The 18,405-nt window shown below is 35.7% G+C and overlaps 1 protein-coding gene across 2 annotated transcripts in view; it reads right to left on the bottom strand.

Annotated features, from left to right (window-relative positions):
- Nucleotides 1–18,256, bottom strand: part of LOC105200870 (AN1-type zinc finger protein 5) — a 33,051-nt gene extending 14,795 nt beyond the window's left edge. The window contains exon 1 of one of the 2 annotated variants that reach the window (XM_026130266.2): nt 17,751–18,256. The gene's annotated coding sequence lies outside the window, so the exon portion shown is untranslated. Of the gene's footprint in view, nt 1–17,344; nt 17,551–17,750 lie in introns of those variants that run through there. The other variant, XM_026130267.2, reaches the window with a different exon arrangement.
- Nucleotides 18,257–18,405: the final 149 nt, after the last annotated feature.

The raw sequence follows: 18,405 nt of genomic DNA, 5'->3' as shown, positions 1-18,405 counted from the left end.
ATTACTTTTGAGTATCCATGAAAAATGTAAGCATATTTTTCTTATGTATATTTTTGTTTGCTCTTGATTTTTATATAAAATTGCGTTTATTTATTTACAAATTTGAGGAAGTAGCATTACGACTTAATTCCAATTTTTTACATATATTAATTACATTCTAATAAATATTCTCGTGTAAAGGTTCATTTAGAGCCACTTAATATCATTTAAGTTATTCACCTAAAATTGCAACAAAATAAAATCTTTTCGCTACAAAAACGATTATAAACTAAATTTTTCATTTTCTTCTTTGCAGCTGGTTTCAGGGCCAAAATTCGGACATTTGCGAGCTTTTTTGTCGTTGAAAGAAGAAAAAGAATAAATCTAAGAATCTATAAACCTAAGCTTTCAGTTTCGATAACTTTTAGCTCGTATAGTCTAAACGTTAAAAAAAAAAAAATACTCCGGAAAAAATAAGAGAGAGAGAGAGAGAGAGAGAGAGAGAGAGAGAGGTGCGGAAAGGAAGTATGCACAAAGTGAGAGTCATGGTAAAGTTTACATGACGCGATGACTCGATCGTCACGCTTCTTCATTCATGCCGGTCATGCTGGAGTGTTTTATTTTTCCCCTCGCACGTAGCTTTTTACCTTTCGAAATTCGATCGCGTTATTTTTTTTCCAAGCTTCCACCCTACTCCCCAGTGTTTATCAAAGGTGCAACGCGTGCGCGACCTTAACGTCGATTTTAATAAATTGAAATAAAAAGAGGATGACGTCAAGCAGCTGAGAGCGAGAGCTCGTATCGATCGAATCCACGTATAACGAAGATCCTTCGTGCGGATGTGAGGACGCGCGCGGAGTGGGCGACAACGATGAAGGAAATTAGGACGGCGTGGCGAAGAATAGCGTCCATTTAAATTTCTGCCAGAGGAGAAAGAGAACGGCTTTGAATTTGCCGAAAAGCGCAGCTTTGTCCAGTCCGATGACTCGATTTAAAAGGCACGCCGCGCATTCGAAGATATACATGTCAATTGTTCGCACACGCATATCTAATCAGATCGGAAGACAAAGAGTACAGGCCTCTTTGCTATCAATCGACAATCCTATATTTCGTGCACCGACAAAAAATAGCGCAGCTGCGTCGGAGTCGCGGAAGACTCGCCGCTACGTCAGAGATTCGAGGGCTTTGTTTACCCGAAGGAGTAAACGACCTTTCTTCACAATGGCGGCTAACGTTGCACGATTATTCGACCTTCGCAAAGTCGTTTAGCTGAACTCGCACGCGCTCAAGCGCCACCGCCTTTATCACACAGGAATATCTCGGATTTCGGAAGAGCTCGAGCGTGCGAGTCGCAACCTTGGAGACGATTCCATCTTCCTTTTCGGCGGATCTTAGAAGACAATGAAAGAAGACAATGAAGGCAAAAGACGCGCGGAATTTTGTGAAATTCGATCTACTTTTGTGGTACAATTTTAACGTAATGCGTAAAACACAATTTTGACGAGAATAAGATTTTACTTTTGCGCAACGAGACACAGGTATCATTTTTGTACGTTCGCAATAATGAAATATAGATTAATTAAAATTATATAAGGGCGCGTTCCACTTAACGCTCACAACGCTCATGGAATTATTTCATTCTTGTTGTTTGCCGAATGTTAAACAAGGACAAATAATGCTCGCGATCATTGCGAGCGTCAAGTGGAACGCGCTTTAAGTCTCTTAGAGCCATCCATCGACAATCTAATTGTCGTTAATAAAATTTGCATTTCTTTCAAGAAAAGAAAAAAGATCTGGCCGATATAAAGAACGTCACAAATATCTCATCAAAGAGGATATGATTAGAACGCGATAAAAAGCGGCTTAAAAATAGGTTGAAGACAACATCAATTATATTATTATACGGATTTGCATAATGCGACCCCATTTACCGTTAAATTTCTAGTGTCAAATTCTACTTAATTTGAGTTGCTTTTAATCATTCTTATATTTCATGCTTTTACTCGATATATTGTATTTAATTTAAATTAAAACACGAAATTAAACAGGTTAACTATAAAAATGTTAATTTGATTCAAATTTAATTTATTATTTACTAGGTGCATACGTTAAAACGGACACTAACTATGAAACTACACAATTTAACTACAAAAATGGGTTGATTAGATTAGATTGTTATGTGCTTTTTCAACTACATATTTTGCTAAAATAATAAATTTCGATACACATAGAAATTAAAAATAACAAAATGTTATTTAACTCAAGGAATTAATTTAAATTGATTCTTTAATATTTAACAGTGTTCTCTCTCTCTCTCTCTCTCTCTCTCTCTCTCTCTCTTTCTCTTCATCATTTTTTGTATAAAAGAATTATACAGAGATCTGCGTACTTTTGAATTCGCGAAAACTAACGCATTCCCTCCCGTCATATGTGTGTAAAGACTAAATTTAGAACAGGAGCAGGTAATGACCACGAAACTAAAAGCGTTGCTCGAGTTCGTGTTTAGACGCTAATATTGTCGCGATATCATTTTTAACTCCGCATATAATTCACCCTGTGCGCGCGGTTGCACCCATTCAATAATAGATGGGCGAAGAAAACAAGATCGACTGGTCTTCAAATCTTGTGCAATTGCACAACGGATCGGCGCGAGCACCCGCTCTATTTATGTCCCCGACTAGTAGCGACAGAAAACTAGTAGCGTTGCTTCTCATTCGAGATCGGGAGCGCGAATCGTTCGGAAAACGCCGGGGCGATAAATTTACCTTAGAAAGCGTTAACGTGCAGAATGAGTTTCCCGAACTAATTTCTCTCGCGATGCCCATCCAGGTATTCGTCGATCAAAGTCAAAGCGACGACGCTCCGTGTGTAACAACCGAACGGTGCAATTCGAGCGCAACGAGATCACGGATACAGATACGGAAAAAGTATCGACATTTTACTCAGATCGGCTTTCTCTGCTCATAGGATAGTTTTTTTTTCTTATTGCAACGCGTTAACGCGTATCGATAAACGCTTTGGTAGCGTACCGAAACGAAAGGCGGAAAGCATTCAAGGCTCATTTTCATCGGGCCCAATTCGCAACAGCAACGGCTCGGCGAAAAGATGCCAAACGTGTTCACAGTAATGATACGTAATGGAAAAACCCACGTCTGTTTCCGTCGAAATCACCAGTCGATAATCGACCGAATCGCACCAGTATACCAATCGAAATCAAAACTCTCTAAATCTCGTAGAGTGAAACGTCATTTCTCTAAGAGTGAAAATTGGGCTTGTGCAATTGTTCGAGTGAAACAATCTTATGGTCTGTCTGCAGTGCGCGCAGTAAGTTTTAAACCGTGAGAAATTGACCAATCACATTCGATTATTCTCGTCACATTCGACTCTTACTTCGCGTATTGTAGACACTATAGACAGACCATTAGAATCTTATTCAATTCTACACACAGAAAAAAAGAATATTTTTTTGTTTTCAGGGTATCTCAATTTTCAAAATGTTAAATACCGAAATAAGACTTTTGTGTAGTTTCATCAAGGAAAATATAATTCTCATTATTCGATATTTTAAAAGGAAAAAGTATCGAATAGAAAATAACATTTCAACAATTAGAATTTTTTAGCACTATTATTATCAAAACTGTTTATTATGATATTGAAAATATAAAATAGATAATATTTTGCTGAAAGTTAATTATAAAATTCTTTAAAGAAGATTAAATTATAAGCAAGATTATCATTGTACGTATAACACAATGATTATTAAATAAAACATAAATATTTTTACTCAAACAATACAAACAGATGCAAGAATCTGTTTGTGTTGTTTAAATAAAAATATTTATACATTCTATTTAATAATCATTCAAATATGTCATTTTAAAAATATGTATTTTTATTCAAAAGAATTTTTCTCATATACGGTGACTGTACGTTTTCTATTGTATAATAAAGTTCTATATTTCAGGTAGCTGTCTTTTAGGTATACATATTTAGTCTTTCAAAACTCAATTTTCTCCTTTATTTTAACAATGTTACAGAAAATTCTTTTCTAATTAGCGTTCCAATGCCTAACGTCATACTAATGAGCGAATTTTTATGAAAAAAATCGACAAACTTAGTTTCATACAAAGACGGCATTAATCATAGGTATACTGCGCAAGAAAATTTGTCCTTTATTTTCTCTAATTGGAAGAAAATATGATCACCGAAGGCAGAGGGCAGTTTTTGTGGAGACAGTTAGATTAAAAACTTGGAGCCTAAAACAATCTCTTGAAACAATGAATCAACCATTCTATCCGTTTAGAGTAGGTCAAATTGCTCGAGTTCAATTTTCACTCTACAAGATTTAGAGAGAGCGTTTTTCTTTTATCGCGGCTCTCCACAACGGTGACACAGCTGGGGCGATTATTCTCGGGAATAGAGATCCGCGCGGACGCCAACTTCGCGGTAGAATGACCAGCACAGTCACGACACGCGCGAACATTTAGACAGAAAGCACGCGGCCAAAATGTTACGATACGCCGTGTAAATTCATTGCGCCCAAGCGTCTGTAGGCGGACAGCCTACATCCTGAGTGATTTTAAAATTTGCGTTCGGGGATCGACGCCGAAGATTCACTCTCGTCGGCTGGATCACGCGGAAACGCGCGACGGAACGGAATGTCGCGTGCACGTGTGCGCGCGCAACCGCGGCGCGGCGCGGCGCCGCATTTTTCGCGCACTCACGTCGACCGGGAGATGATGATTCATATTCGTTTCGTGGTTCGGACGCGGGCGCCATAGCACCGCGTTCGCATGCGTGACAAGCAAGGACGCACCGCGCTATCGGGCGATATGCGCGAAAAAAATTCTAGCGTACGTAGAAATCCACCCGGAAAGCAGCGGTAACGGGAATGACCTCATTGTTGATAATCACGGATAATTAAGAAGATTGACATTGATAGAAAGAATTGATGAAAAATAACAACAATAAAGCACGTATCGGTGTAAAAAATATTATTATACAATATTATAAAATATTATATGAAAGGAACAACTGTTTTTTTTTTTTTTGTTGAAGTATCTAAAAATGTAGCTAGATACAGATCTGAAAATAATTTTGTTGGACTCAAAATAAAAATCAAAATAATCATGTAGGGCGATCAAACGTGATGAGCAGCGCTGCAAAAGTTTTGACCTAGCAATCAACTTGAGCGTCCTACATAATTATTTTGATGATCTGACAAAATTATTTTCAGATCTGGCTACATTTGTAGGTATTTTAGCAAAACCATTCTTTTCACGTATGTAAATAATCGTATAATATTGTAAAATTACATCTTCATTATTTTGTATTGCTATATTATTAAGCAAAAATCTTGGCCCTTTTGGAAGAGATGCTGATTACTCTTGTTAAGCCGTAATCAGATTAGAGATGGAGATTGCGATTGGGTCGAAATTTGACCAATTAAAGCGAAGTTGAAACTGAACTTGAGGTTGGTTTTCTTTCTTCGGGTTGGTTAAATTCCAATTCAATCTCTAGTCTGATTATGGCTTTACAATACGTCTACCGGCAGATACTACGACGAATTATATACTATCAGAAAACTAACATCGAGAGCTGTCTATATAAAAAAAAAGTTGATGCCATTTAAATGCTTTTTAAAATGAACGATCATAGCAAGATCTTCGTGCTGAAATCATGTTTCTTGTGTGATTTTGTATACAATTTCTCATTCTTTCAAAATGTGCGTCGTTACTATCGGTACAAACAGAGCTGTTAACTTGAATTAGAAAAGTAATATCACAAAACGATATTGACAATCAATTTAGTATTATTGATGCTAACTATTGATGCATCTCTAAGACCCCTCGCTCCCTCACACTCCGGAAAAATGAAAAATCTGTTGTGAAAAATTTTTATTCAGATTGCTATTTTGTTTTAGCCAAAATGAGTTAAAAAATGAGTATTTGCATGTAATTATAATGTACTAATTTCTGGAAAAAAAAAATGTTAGATGTAAAAACATGTAAAACTTTCAAAATGCATTATTTTTCACAGAATTCATCTTTTTTTTTATTTCTTTTAAAAACTTGTACATTATAAATGTATGCAAATATTCCTTTTTTAACTCATTTTCTGTTAAAATAAAATAGCACTATAAATATCTCAAGTAACACCAATTTTTTGTGATAAACAGCTATTCTTGTAAGCTTTGAAAATATATAATTTATTGTAATATCTGCCAGAGTTCCTTAATCGTACAATCACAAAGAAAAATCACTTGAGTTTTTAATATTAACTCTTCGTTTGTACACAGGTGCAAATTCACACTAGCACTTTTTTATAGCTGCTATTTTTCAACGCAGGGTTTCAGTTTAATAAATTTTTTACTAAAATATAATGATATTTCAATATTACACCGCTAAAGCAAAGTTATTCCTTATCTTTTTTCCTCCAAACTGAAAAAGAAATATCAAATTAGCTTTATTGTAAGCACAGTTATGAGCCGCCAAAGTCGCGCGTTGCAAATTCGCACCTCGATACAAAGTTTGTTAAAGATTTGTGCAAACGAAGGGTTAAATTTGAAAAAGTACTACAAAGAAACAATACAAACTAAACGACATATAACGATTTATCCGCAATAATCTAACTCACTGAAAATATAAAATACGAAACGTAATTAAACACAATGCCAATGTAGAACAATGTACTTTTTTGCTGTCATTAATTTTTTAATAAAAACTCGCAAATTACACGGTACTTGAATAGATGTACATAAATGTGTGTCGTATTTATTGCTAATCGATTGTTGACACTTAGATTATCAAAAATTAGAAAAAAATGATTTAAAGAATTTATCAGAAAAAAGAAGAGAATTTAAATTTAAATGTGAAATTTCAAAAATTTCGTTGAATTTCAATAAAATAAAATTTTATGAAAAAATTCGCGCGCGCGTGTGTGTGTGTGCGTGCGCGTGATTTGTAAAGATAAAAAAATTCCCTGAAAATTCCATGTTTCCCAAGTTTTTATTTTCGAGTTTTTATTCTACTCAATTTATTCTTTAATTAATAAATCTTGATTAAAAAATCAATTTAGCCTTTACAATATCAAAAAGGTATCTGATTTCTGTTTTACTTATCTGAAGTGGCTAAAAAAAAAGTCTAAAAATTCATGAACATATTTCAAATTTCTAACACAAACATCTGTACTTAGTTTGGAAAAAAAATGTAATATAATTTAATTGTCTTTGATATTTCGAAAAACTTTCAAATGTAGAAATCGATTGTATACAAAATATATTTGTATAGTAAGAATTAATGTGAAAAATGACCGAAAAAGATTTGTTGCCAATAAAGTCCTTGATACCGCTTCATATCGTTAATTTTTAACGGTATTTCTCGTAGTCCGTCGATAAGCCATTCCCGTTGCCGATAACTTAAGTGAATAAGCGCGGCGATGCTTTTTTTTGAATGGTGATCCCCGTGCGTCTCTACCTGCCCGCCAGCCTGTTCTCTTGGGCAGGCGTCGAACTTCACGACGACCTCGCCGCAGCTTTCCCGTACACGCGCGCGCGTGCGTGAGCACGGAGAGTACATTGTCCCAGAGAAAGATGGATAGAGGGGGAAAGGAAGAGAGTGAAGGAGAAAGAGGCAAGGTCCCTTGGTCCGTCGCGCGTGCAGACGGAACGCATTGTGCGCGCACGCGCGCGCCGCGTGTGCGTGCGATTAGCGACGCCGCTGCGTGTAAAAGCCGAGAGCTCAACGAGATATAAAAATAAAATATTAAATCGCAGGCAATCACGAGCCTACCCACGTGAGAAATGGAAAAGAGAAGACGGATTGATTGTGTGTGTGGGTGTGTGGGGGACTTCGGTGGAGGCGCGGCAGCGCGTGGAATCCCCCGTTCTGAAATTTAGGAGTAGAATGTAGTCTTGGAAGTCGGCTTTTCACTTTTCTGAATGAATGACGTACGAGGCGAACGAAACGTAGTGCATATTTACAATGTCTCTCTCGAACCTGATGTATCCGTTTTACAAATTGTACAAATTTTTCTTTCACTTAATTTGTGTTTTCCTTTTAAAAGTATAATACGCGATTTTTCCGAAAAAAAGAAAATTACTAAATTTTAATAAATATCTGTTTGAATAGTTGCGATGAAACATTTACTTATGGTGCGTAAGGTCATTGCATCAATTACGGAATAACCACCAGTAAACTATTTCAGAAAAGCATTAAAATAATATTATAAGACTTTAAAATAATGAATTGCGAATTAATTGTAATTTTTATGGATCTAATTTTCTAAAAAGATTTTATTAAAATATCATTTATATGCTCGTTGACTAGTTCAATTTTTTATTTGTTCATTGACTAGTGCAGTGACCCTATTTACTAAATAAAAAAATAATAGTTAAATTAAATTAATAGTTCTTGTACTAAATAAATATTCATTTACATTCAGTAAATATTTCACTGCAACTACTTATTCAAAAAAATACTTTTTTAAAATTTAGTAATTTTTCCTGTCAATGTATACTTCAGAAACATAGAATAGGGGCACTATTAAATAAATTAGTATTTGCTTACCAAAGGCTAATCGAAGAGAGATATCTAAAATTCCAAGTCCTATTTCCTTCCTCAGAGGAAGTTTTCATAACTTTAGCCAATAATTGTAAGCCACTGCAGAGCGCCAAGCAATAGCTTGTTTCGAATATCGTTGCGCGTTTCGTAATACTCACACTTTATAGTGGAAATAGGTTACGAGGTTAGTTGTCTTTAATAAGTATCGATAAATTGTTTACCGTGCACATTTCGTACTCCAAAGCCAATTGGTTTGTACAGTTACATTATTAATAGCCTTCTTACTAGCTCGTTTAAGTTACTTTAATTTACTGCATCTATCTTTTTTCAAATATCTTTTCCTGATTCCGATTTTAGGAACAGCTGACAAATAGTTTAGTTAACATTAAAATTAACTAATATTGTTGAATTTAACTGTTGGTCATTTCGCTTATTTTAATAAGTGCTTCAGTCAGTCCTACGATAGTTCCGTATATACTCTGCATATACATACTGCACATGTTTGTATCAATCAAAGCGATCAATTGGAGAATCGAACATTCCAAGCGCATAACTTTGCGCCAATTTTCCCGACATCACTTCTCTTTAAGCCATGATATAATTTTAGATATAAATTTAAAAAAAAAAGAAAAGAATCAAAAGCGTCAAAGGAAGAACCAAGTATGTATCTCACTCGAAATTTTTTATTGAACAATAAATATTTAACCTTTAAACACACAATTGGGTTTGAGAGGCTCCACATGAAGCTTCAAACGCTTGCTGTGTGAAGACGGAACGAGATAGGAAGTTCGGACTAGGGGATAAAAAAAGTTTGAAATCTCTTTCGATTGATGTGGTTGATCAACTTTTTCGGTCAACTAGAATTCAAACGGCACAACAATAAAGTTTTGTTGGGATTTGTGCGACTAACATTGTGTGTGTGAGTGAAACTTTTTTGTGAGTAATCTTAAAAAAACCGGACAAAACATATTCGAACAGGTCTTTTCGCGTATGTTACTCTGTCTAAAGTTAGAATACTATATAATGCTGTGAAAAAGGGGGCTTCTGCGCAGAGTTCGAAACACATCAATTATCAATTTTAAATACATTGAATTAATCAAAAATACCTCATTTTTGCCTTGTTATTTAAGTATATTTTTTAATAGAAATGATAATGACATAATTTTTTTGAAAGTATGACTCTTCAGCTTAAAAATGCCGTATTGTAAAATCCTTAAAAGTTCTTTGTTGCAAAGATAGGATTTTTTTTAGACATTTTTTTTAAAGTGGATTTTTAGACACCTAAAAATATCTCATGTTCTCCTTATTACATAATTATATTTTTTAAAAAGAATGACAATACCATAATTTTTTTGAAAATATGACTCTAACTTTAAAACGCCGTATTTTAATGTCCTTAAAAGTTTTTTGTTGCGAAGATATGATTTTTTAAAGAAAAAATGGATTTTTGAACAATTTTTTATTTTTGCCTAATGATGTTTCCTTTATAACTTCACAATAAATCAATTTTTGGCAATGTCGTTTATGCAATCATGTTTCCGAGATTCTGAACTTTCATTTGGAAAAAAAATTGTTAAAAAATATTGATTGGAACCAAAGTTATAGCTTCTCAAGAAAAAGTCTCCCAGACCTGGAAATGTGTTTACGTATCGGTGTGTTTAAGGGTTAAAAAATAATTTCATGTTCCGATTTTTTTAATCTCCTGACTGGCAAGTTTTTAGACGACTTTTACAGTTTTAAATTTAAAATTTTGTTGACTATGTCATTGCATCGATCTACAAAAAAAATATCTCCAGAACATATCCAGTCAGGAAGGATATAATCATTTTTGTCCGTATTTGAGCTTTAAATTATTATATATTTCTAGAGTAACTATTTAACAGTATTTGAAGTAAAAAATTTTATAAAAAAAATTATAAAAAATATATCGAAATTCGGAATATAGTTTAAATAATAATAATATGAAATAATAAAAAAACATGAAGTTACAGCAATTTTCTTCGTAATAAATATATAAGTGTACAAAATAAGCGACGAATTTACTTAAATCGTCAAAAACAAATATATCAATTTCCGGTCCTCTAGAAGTTAAATAATTTATTTTATTTTATTTTTATTTTTTAAATACATATATTTTATGTAAATAAATTTTACTTTTTATAAATTTTGTACCTTAATATTATACCTTACCAAAATCCGTGAGATACATACTTAAATCTTCCCTTGTAAGTTATAAACGAACAAAAGAATCAATATACCGAACACTTTAACGTTAATATTAGTAATATTAATATATTAATGACTATTCAATCAAATTATAAAATCACTAATTCTACATAAATATATAGAGCATATGTGTCTATTAATATAATTTTTATGTTATAAAAATCATCTTCAATAATCCCTAAAATTGCAGCATTAGAAGATCATCAAGAAGTTCTCACTTTAGTCATTCTTTATAATTAAATGACAGCAGTACATTGCACTTTCTATGAACTTTCTCATAAGCTTTTACTCTGTCACAATCGAGATTGAAGAGTTTACAGGAAGAAGAGCATACGGAATGAGGAAGACAGAAAGGAAAAGAGACGTGTTAATGATACATTTATTATAATATCGAGTAAACCTCTTGAAATAATGTAATAAGACAAAGTCGAGCGAAATGGCAAATTTAGAACGCGTTAACTGCAACGATAATTTCCACTCGTAGATAGAGTGATTAAACAGCACGCACTGCCGATTGTACACGTAAATGTTGAGGATCAAGAAGCGTAATGGAAAAAAAATTTAATATGTTAAATGTTCAAACGTCACGTATTCGTTTTAAACAGAAGCTCTCTTATTTAATAACAATGTGATAATGGATTATATTACACGTAAAATATATATCAGATTTATTAATTATTGAATTATCTCTCTTAAAAATTAAAAGATACAATCTGTATTCCAATACTAGATTTCTCAAGGATGCGAATAAATGACTGAAGCATTCTTTCTGTAATTATAAATGGAATATATAATCATATCTCGGCAGAAATTGTGAAAAAGTTAAGCTTATGAAAGATTTAATTAAATAATTAAGTAATTAATGCAATTAATTAAAATGTAATTAAGCAATTAAGTAAATAAATACAAAAGAGCGTACAAATTGTATTGAAAATAGATGATAGAGAACTTTGAATATGATTATACGTAGCAGAGATACGCGAATATGTAAAAATATAAAATGAGCGAGACTTTCAGTGATCACATATTAACCTCTTGATTCCCAAGTGGGGCGAACTGTTTGCCCTATAAATAGTACAAGAATTATAACAGCTGTTTCGTTATTATAATTATAGTTATACAGATTCTATGTCGATATAAATAAAAATAAATGACATCGTATCGTATAGCCACATTGATACATTTATATATTATTTTATTAATATAATTTTTAACATCATACACGTTCTATTGTTAGAAAGTGTTTTTTGGAATCAACTGCTCGCCTCACTTGAAAACATTTAGGAAATTGGCATGAGAATCAACAAGTTAAAAAAAGTGCATAGTACAGTAAAATAAGATACGATAGATAAATTTAAATCTTAAAGTATATCGATCTACATCTATAGATATGAATAGAATGCACGGACGGAATTCATTATCGTTCGCAACGATCCGTTACGGTGGCCGTAAAAAAAATAACTTGCAACGTATAAAGAAAGAGTTACGCCGCAATTGACGTTAACAGCGATGTAAACTACGGTGTAGACCTATATGAAGGCAGGAACGCATCGAGAAAAGGAAGAACGTCTATTAAACTCGTCCGACAAGCCTTCTAATCAAGTGTATCAAAAATAGGCGGCTCGCGCAGGACATTCTAACATCGCGAGATGTCCTAGGAAATGTCAGGTTTCATGGCAGATTTTATTTAACGGAAACTACGCGGGGAGACCGTCCTCCCGTCCTTCAGTCTTCAATTTTAATTTCTAGCATTAAAATACTTTAACTAATCGGAAATAGCGTAATCTGAATTTCTAAAAACAAATTGAAAGAATTTGAAACGCAAATAAGAGAAAAAGCCTTTTTTTCAATAAAAACAGGTGTTGGCGCCTAATAATACTTTTTTAATATATGCACATTAAGAAAAAATTTTTTTTAATGAAAAAATATTCTTTTAAAGCCATATATTTTGATGCAAATATTTGTTTGTTTTTTAAGTAAAAATATTTACTTTTAAATAAATAGATATATTACCTTAATATAATTTTGTGTTTTTACATTTTTTATATTTAAATAATGATTTTATAAATTAAAACTAAGTTATCTTTATCTTATTTAAAGTACATTTACATGTAATTTATCTTTATTTAAAAAATTTTAAATTATCCAAACGCAATATTGTACATACATACATTTTCTAAAATTTTCTAAATGAAGATAAATTACATGTGTAGCTTAGAAGAGATAAAGATGACTTAGTTTTAATTTATGTTATATTAGATAAAAATAAAATCATATGATTTTATCTATATAATTTTAAGACAATATTACTGTATCAAGTAAAACAATTTTATGATACAAAACAGTATATTCATATTTTTATTTATAAATCCTTGTTTCTTAAAAACAAAAATTCTTCAGATAATTTAGTTGAATAAAAAAACTGTTTTTTTTTATTTGGGATCCAATACGGAAATAAAATATAAAAGTTAAAAAAATTGAAGAAATACATAACTCACATTATGTAATGATTGACAAACTTTCTTGTAAATTTTCGAATTTATAGTTTTGAGGCAATTTTTATATTAGACTACTATTAATCTACGTATTCTTGGCTACGTTCCAATATACACTGCCAGTATTACAAATCATAATTCAATTATGTATACTATAGATTTTCAGTACTGGCAGTGAATTTCGAAACGCAATCCTATTGTTATCACTTTAAAAAATTCTCTTCTTTAAGATAAATGATAACTTAAAGTTAAGGCTAAGGACAATATTTCAATCTCGTTATTGTTTACATTATCTTAGCTAATTTGGAATTCTTTATCTAAGATAAGAATGAAAATATGTACTTTATAATAATATTTAAATGCAAGATAGGATGCTCACATGGAATGTTGGGAGATTCAAATCCTAGCTGAATTATTACCTTTCACAATAAATTTTTTACAGTTTTTCTGGATTTGAGAAAAGGGTGGTGAGGGAAACGGAGGGTCTTACAGATGTTTGTTAGCATAAATTGTTAAGTCAATTTAATGTGCTACATCGCAGATTCGGACTTTATCTAATGGATTGTGTTTTAAACTGACAAAATATTCGGCGCGCAACTCGCGTTGGAGAATGTAATAATAAAATTATTATATACGTATGAACAACCAGTGACGGCTCGTATTGGCGTTATTTTGTTATATTTCTGATTTAACCGAGGGGGAATTCACAACCCAAAATTTTGTACACCAATGCCGATTTTTGGCATTGCTGTAAAACACTGCCGACATTTTTGTACACTGCCGACAATGCTTATTGTTAGTCAATGCCTACAATGCCGTCAATCCTATATTAAAATTAAGGCAATGCCATGCAATTATGAACACTACCGCGTGCCCATTATCATACGCCAATGCCTGCACAAGAATTCTAAAGCTTTCCCGAAGTATTCAAAAATTTTTGTGCTCAACCCCATGATCGAAAAACCGACTCTGAAGTGAGCTCACCACTCCCCAACCACTGACGACAATGCCGTCAATATTATAGATCACTGCTTACTTTTTTCGGCAGTCCACTGCCGAAATTTTGTACACCAATGCCGGCTGTGAATTTCCCCTCGGATTTAACTCATCTGAGTCTAATATATTCTATTCAATTTATTTAAATAAAGACAATGAAGCTATCATATTTATCTAGATGGTTATCTAATTTTATATAAATAATGGCACTGTAGTTTGTACACGGCACATGTACGTATCTAAATGTGCACTAAAAAAATTTTGAAGTTCAATATATTTATTTTAACATTAAGTATTTCCTTGATTTAAAAAAAATATTGAAAATACATTATTTTAAACTAATATTTATTTAAATTAAGGAAATGTTAAAATAAATATATTTACTTAAACATAAACTTTTTTGAGTGTACATTGTGTGTATGTGCATATACATATAAAAGAATTATTATTAAAGTATTCCTTCTTATTATTGTGTTAGGGGTGAGCCCTTTACAAAGTGCTTTTTATTTAAAATTAAAGCTAATACTTTCGTTTTATTTACCTATGTAAGGTATTTGAAACTACTTGTATGTTCACGTAACTACAGATTGTAGAGAACTAATCTAAGAAAAGCAATGGTTGCAGTAGTTTCATGGCGAGGCGCAAATCATTACGGAATTATCTAACACTGAAAATTAGAGACAATGTCGACGTAATGTCGACATTGAACATCAAGAACAGAATTATATAACATAATTTTTATTTTAATTACATTGAACCAAATATTTTTTTGGAAAAGACTCGTCCCAGATAAAATAGGGAGGTCAAAGTTCAAGCATTGACAATTTGCATAATTTTTTTGTAATGTAAATTATTAATGTAGTGTTTTAAGATTTTTAACCCTTTCGAGACTCCAAGTATACATGTATACCATCTATTTAATATAACCGTCTTGAAAGGATTAAGATAGTATTATTATTATTATTATTATTATTAAATCCATCAATTTAATTCGTGATATTACTATTCCAAGACGAGAATTATGGATTCTTCTAGGAATTATTCAGATTCCAATTGGAATTATTCAATTATTCCCTAGATTTCTTAGAAAACAATTCCGAACGGAATCAATTTCGAACAGCTCCATGATACTTGCTCTGTTTAACTAACAGCTTCTGTTTAGGATTGCGTTTCAACATTGACAAATAATTGGCGAGTAGTTTACAAAACTGGAAAATGTATGTGTATAAATTCACATAGAAAAATTATTATTAAGCATTAAGATTCATTTGAGAAAGGCTCATTTATGTAAGTATATATATAAACATATTCATAAAGAATATATATCAGACGATTAATGACTAAGCCTTAAGCCTCACGCTTAGTTCACTGAGTAGATTAAAAAGCTCGCTATATCGCACATGAATTATGCTTTCCGGGAATTTCTTATTTCAGAAAACCTAGACTTGAAAGAGAGAGAGAAAAAAAAGGAAAGAAGAGAGAAAGAGAAATACCTTTATTTATTAAACATTCTAAGATAGCATCTTCTCAAGAACGCGCTGAAACATTGCACACATTGTTTCCAGCATGTCACGGACCGCGTAGAAATCAAATTAATATAAAAATGATAAAAAATTCTTAAATAAAAAAAAAATTATCAAAGAAAAATCAAATAGATGATTACATACATACAGTATATAAATGTAAATACTAATGCGCAAGATTGTGTGCATATGTGTTCTGCATTTGTATGCACAGCATGCAGAGAGAGAGAGAGAGAGAGAGAGAGAGAGAGAGAGAGAGAGAGAGAGAGAGCGCGTGTAATGACGTGGGCGCGAACGGCTGGCGTCAAAGCCGAGCGGGTCGAGTCAGGTAAAGCGCGTATGGGAGAGGAAGTACCGCGGTGTAGATACGAGAAATTATTCTTGATAAGGCCGCGGGAGAGGCGCGCTGCACACACGCTCGAGCGTGCACGAGCGTGCGCCCGTGCTCGCTCGCGCGCGCTCTACGCTGGGAAACACGCGGCGAGAGAGTTCCGTTCGACCACCGAGGGCAACCCGTCCGGGAGGCTCTCGCCGGACCGGAGCGCGGCCGCGATTCCGCGATTCCGTGGCTCTCGCCAGAAAGAAAGGTTGTAAACAACGGAGAGTATACGAACGCGCGGGCACATGAGGGGGGGGACGGGAATGCCCCGAAGGGACACCTGAAGGGAAGCGCGTCGGCAGAGGAAAAGGAGAGCGAGAGAGGAGGCGGTGACGAGCGCGGGGAACGCGGAGGGCGGAGAGAAAGAGGAGAGGCGGAGGCAAGGAGAAATGGCGTAAGCGCGTAAACGCACGTACGCGGCGTGCGTCACGAACCCGTTACTGGACGGCCGCTCTTTTTTTTTTCTTTTTCTTTCTTTTCTTTTATTCGACGCAGAGAGAAAAGCGCATCCGCATCCATTCGGACATATCGGTACACGAACGAAAACGCTTGGCCGTGACGCGACAGATACGCGAGCGGAAACCTCGCCAGGCGACAGCGACACTGGCTCGACGACGTGCGTATACCCTCGCGTGGCGTTAAGGGATAGAGAGATAAGAATTACGTGCGAGAGGTAAATTAAAAGCGACGCTTATACGAGTCCTTCTCGAATCTCGCGGATAATGTGCTTGCGCGTGGTCGGAGGACCTTCGCGCGGCGGGATACCTTCACTACGCCTTCGCTCTTTCGGAATGCGTCTATTCGAAGAATAGGCATGACGGGATGGCATGGCACTTGCGACTTGCGACGTCTAGTACACGCGTATTCGAATCAGATCGGAGCGAACGGAGCGCTGCTGTCGTGCTCGTGCAGCAGACAGTGAAAAAGAGAGGCGACGTTCGAGAAAGGGAAGTGGGGAGGAGAGAGAGAGTGAGCGAGAGAGAAGGAGAGGGAGATCTACATATAAAAAGAGAGCGAAGGGGATTAGAGGAGGAGAGGTAGGGGGCGAGAGGGAGGGAGGGGGAGAAGAGGAGGTTAAGAAAGAAAGACACCCAGCCACACACGCATGCAATGAGTGCAGAGGGACGGACGGACGCACGGAGCGACAGACACGGAGGGACATGGCTTCCATCCTTGAATACGCACTTAGTCGTAAATTGCGTCGTTCCTTTGTCCGTCTCTCCGCTCGCGGATCGCGCGCAGCCACTTAACACGTCGACGGTTTCTCGCGCGTCCGCCGCTGCCGTTCCGCGACGCGGCGCGCCGCGATACGACGGCGACGACGGCGGCGGCTGCGGCTGCTCCCGGGCTCGTCTCGTCTCGATCCGGAGTTAATTATGCGCACGTAACTCACGCGAGCAGGGAAAACTGTGAGATGGAGGAGATTTGCGGAGGGGAAAAAGGTGATAGAGAAGAGGGAGGAGGAGGGGCAGAGGGGGGGAGAATAGTCATCCGTCTCTCACGGCTATCCCGACCGAAAATAGTCCGCGGCTAGTACGGGGTAGTGGCCGTGCTGCGGGGTGGAGAGCGCGCACGGGATTGCGACACTTACCGAAGGCTGTTGCGGTGCAGCAGGGCGCAATATGTCAGCTGACTTGACGCGCGACCGATCCCAATTCTGCGTCACTATTCCACATAATTCTCAGCGGGACATTCGGTCACTCGCGCTCGCAAATGTATTCCGCCGTCTCGCGGAACCGCTGCCCGCGCCTCACGTTTCACACTGTTTCACAATACGCGCGATACGAGAGAGAGAGAGAGAGAGGGAGAGAGATAGGAGATGGCGGAGAGGGAGATAGAGCAAAAGAATCGAGGGGAATTAAAAGAGGGATATGTAAGGGGAGATTAGATTTATACGGGCAACGATGACAATTGGGAATGAGGGATGACGCGACGACAGTGACGGTCCTTCCCAGGGAGAACTCTCTTCACACCCCAACTCTCTCTCGTCTACGATTCGAGGAAATAGACCACCCGAGCTGCGGACACGAGAACGAAACGAATACTGCTGACTGCTGATGTGACTGACGTAAAGTTAGATCTCTTTTGCTCTCCCTCCCCCCCAACCACCCAGCGCAGCCGTACGCAGGCGAATGACCACGAATCTGCCCGAGAGAGGATCGCGGATTATACGATTTGTAGACGAGCTGCTCTCGCATTTGTAACTCTCGCATTCGCGGGAATAATCGATGCGTTGATTGGTCGGT

This window comes from Solenopsis invicta, chromosome 8, assembly GCF_016802725.1.
Source record: "Solenopsis invicta isolate M01_SB chromosome 8, UNIL_Sinv_3.0, whole genome shotgun sequence".
In the NCBI taxonomy this organism is placed as follows: Eukaryota; Metazoa; Arthropoda; class Insecta; order Hymenoptera; family Formicidae; genus Solenopsis; species Solenopsis invicta.
The sequence above is the reverse complement of the archived record's forward strand: the minus strand, read 5'-3'. Positions and strand labels throughout refer to the sequence as shown.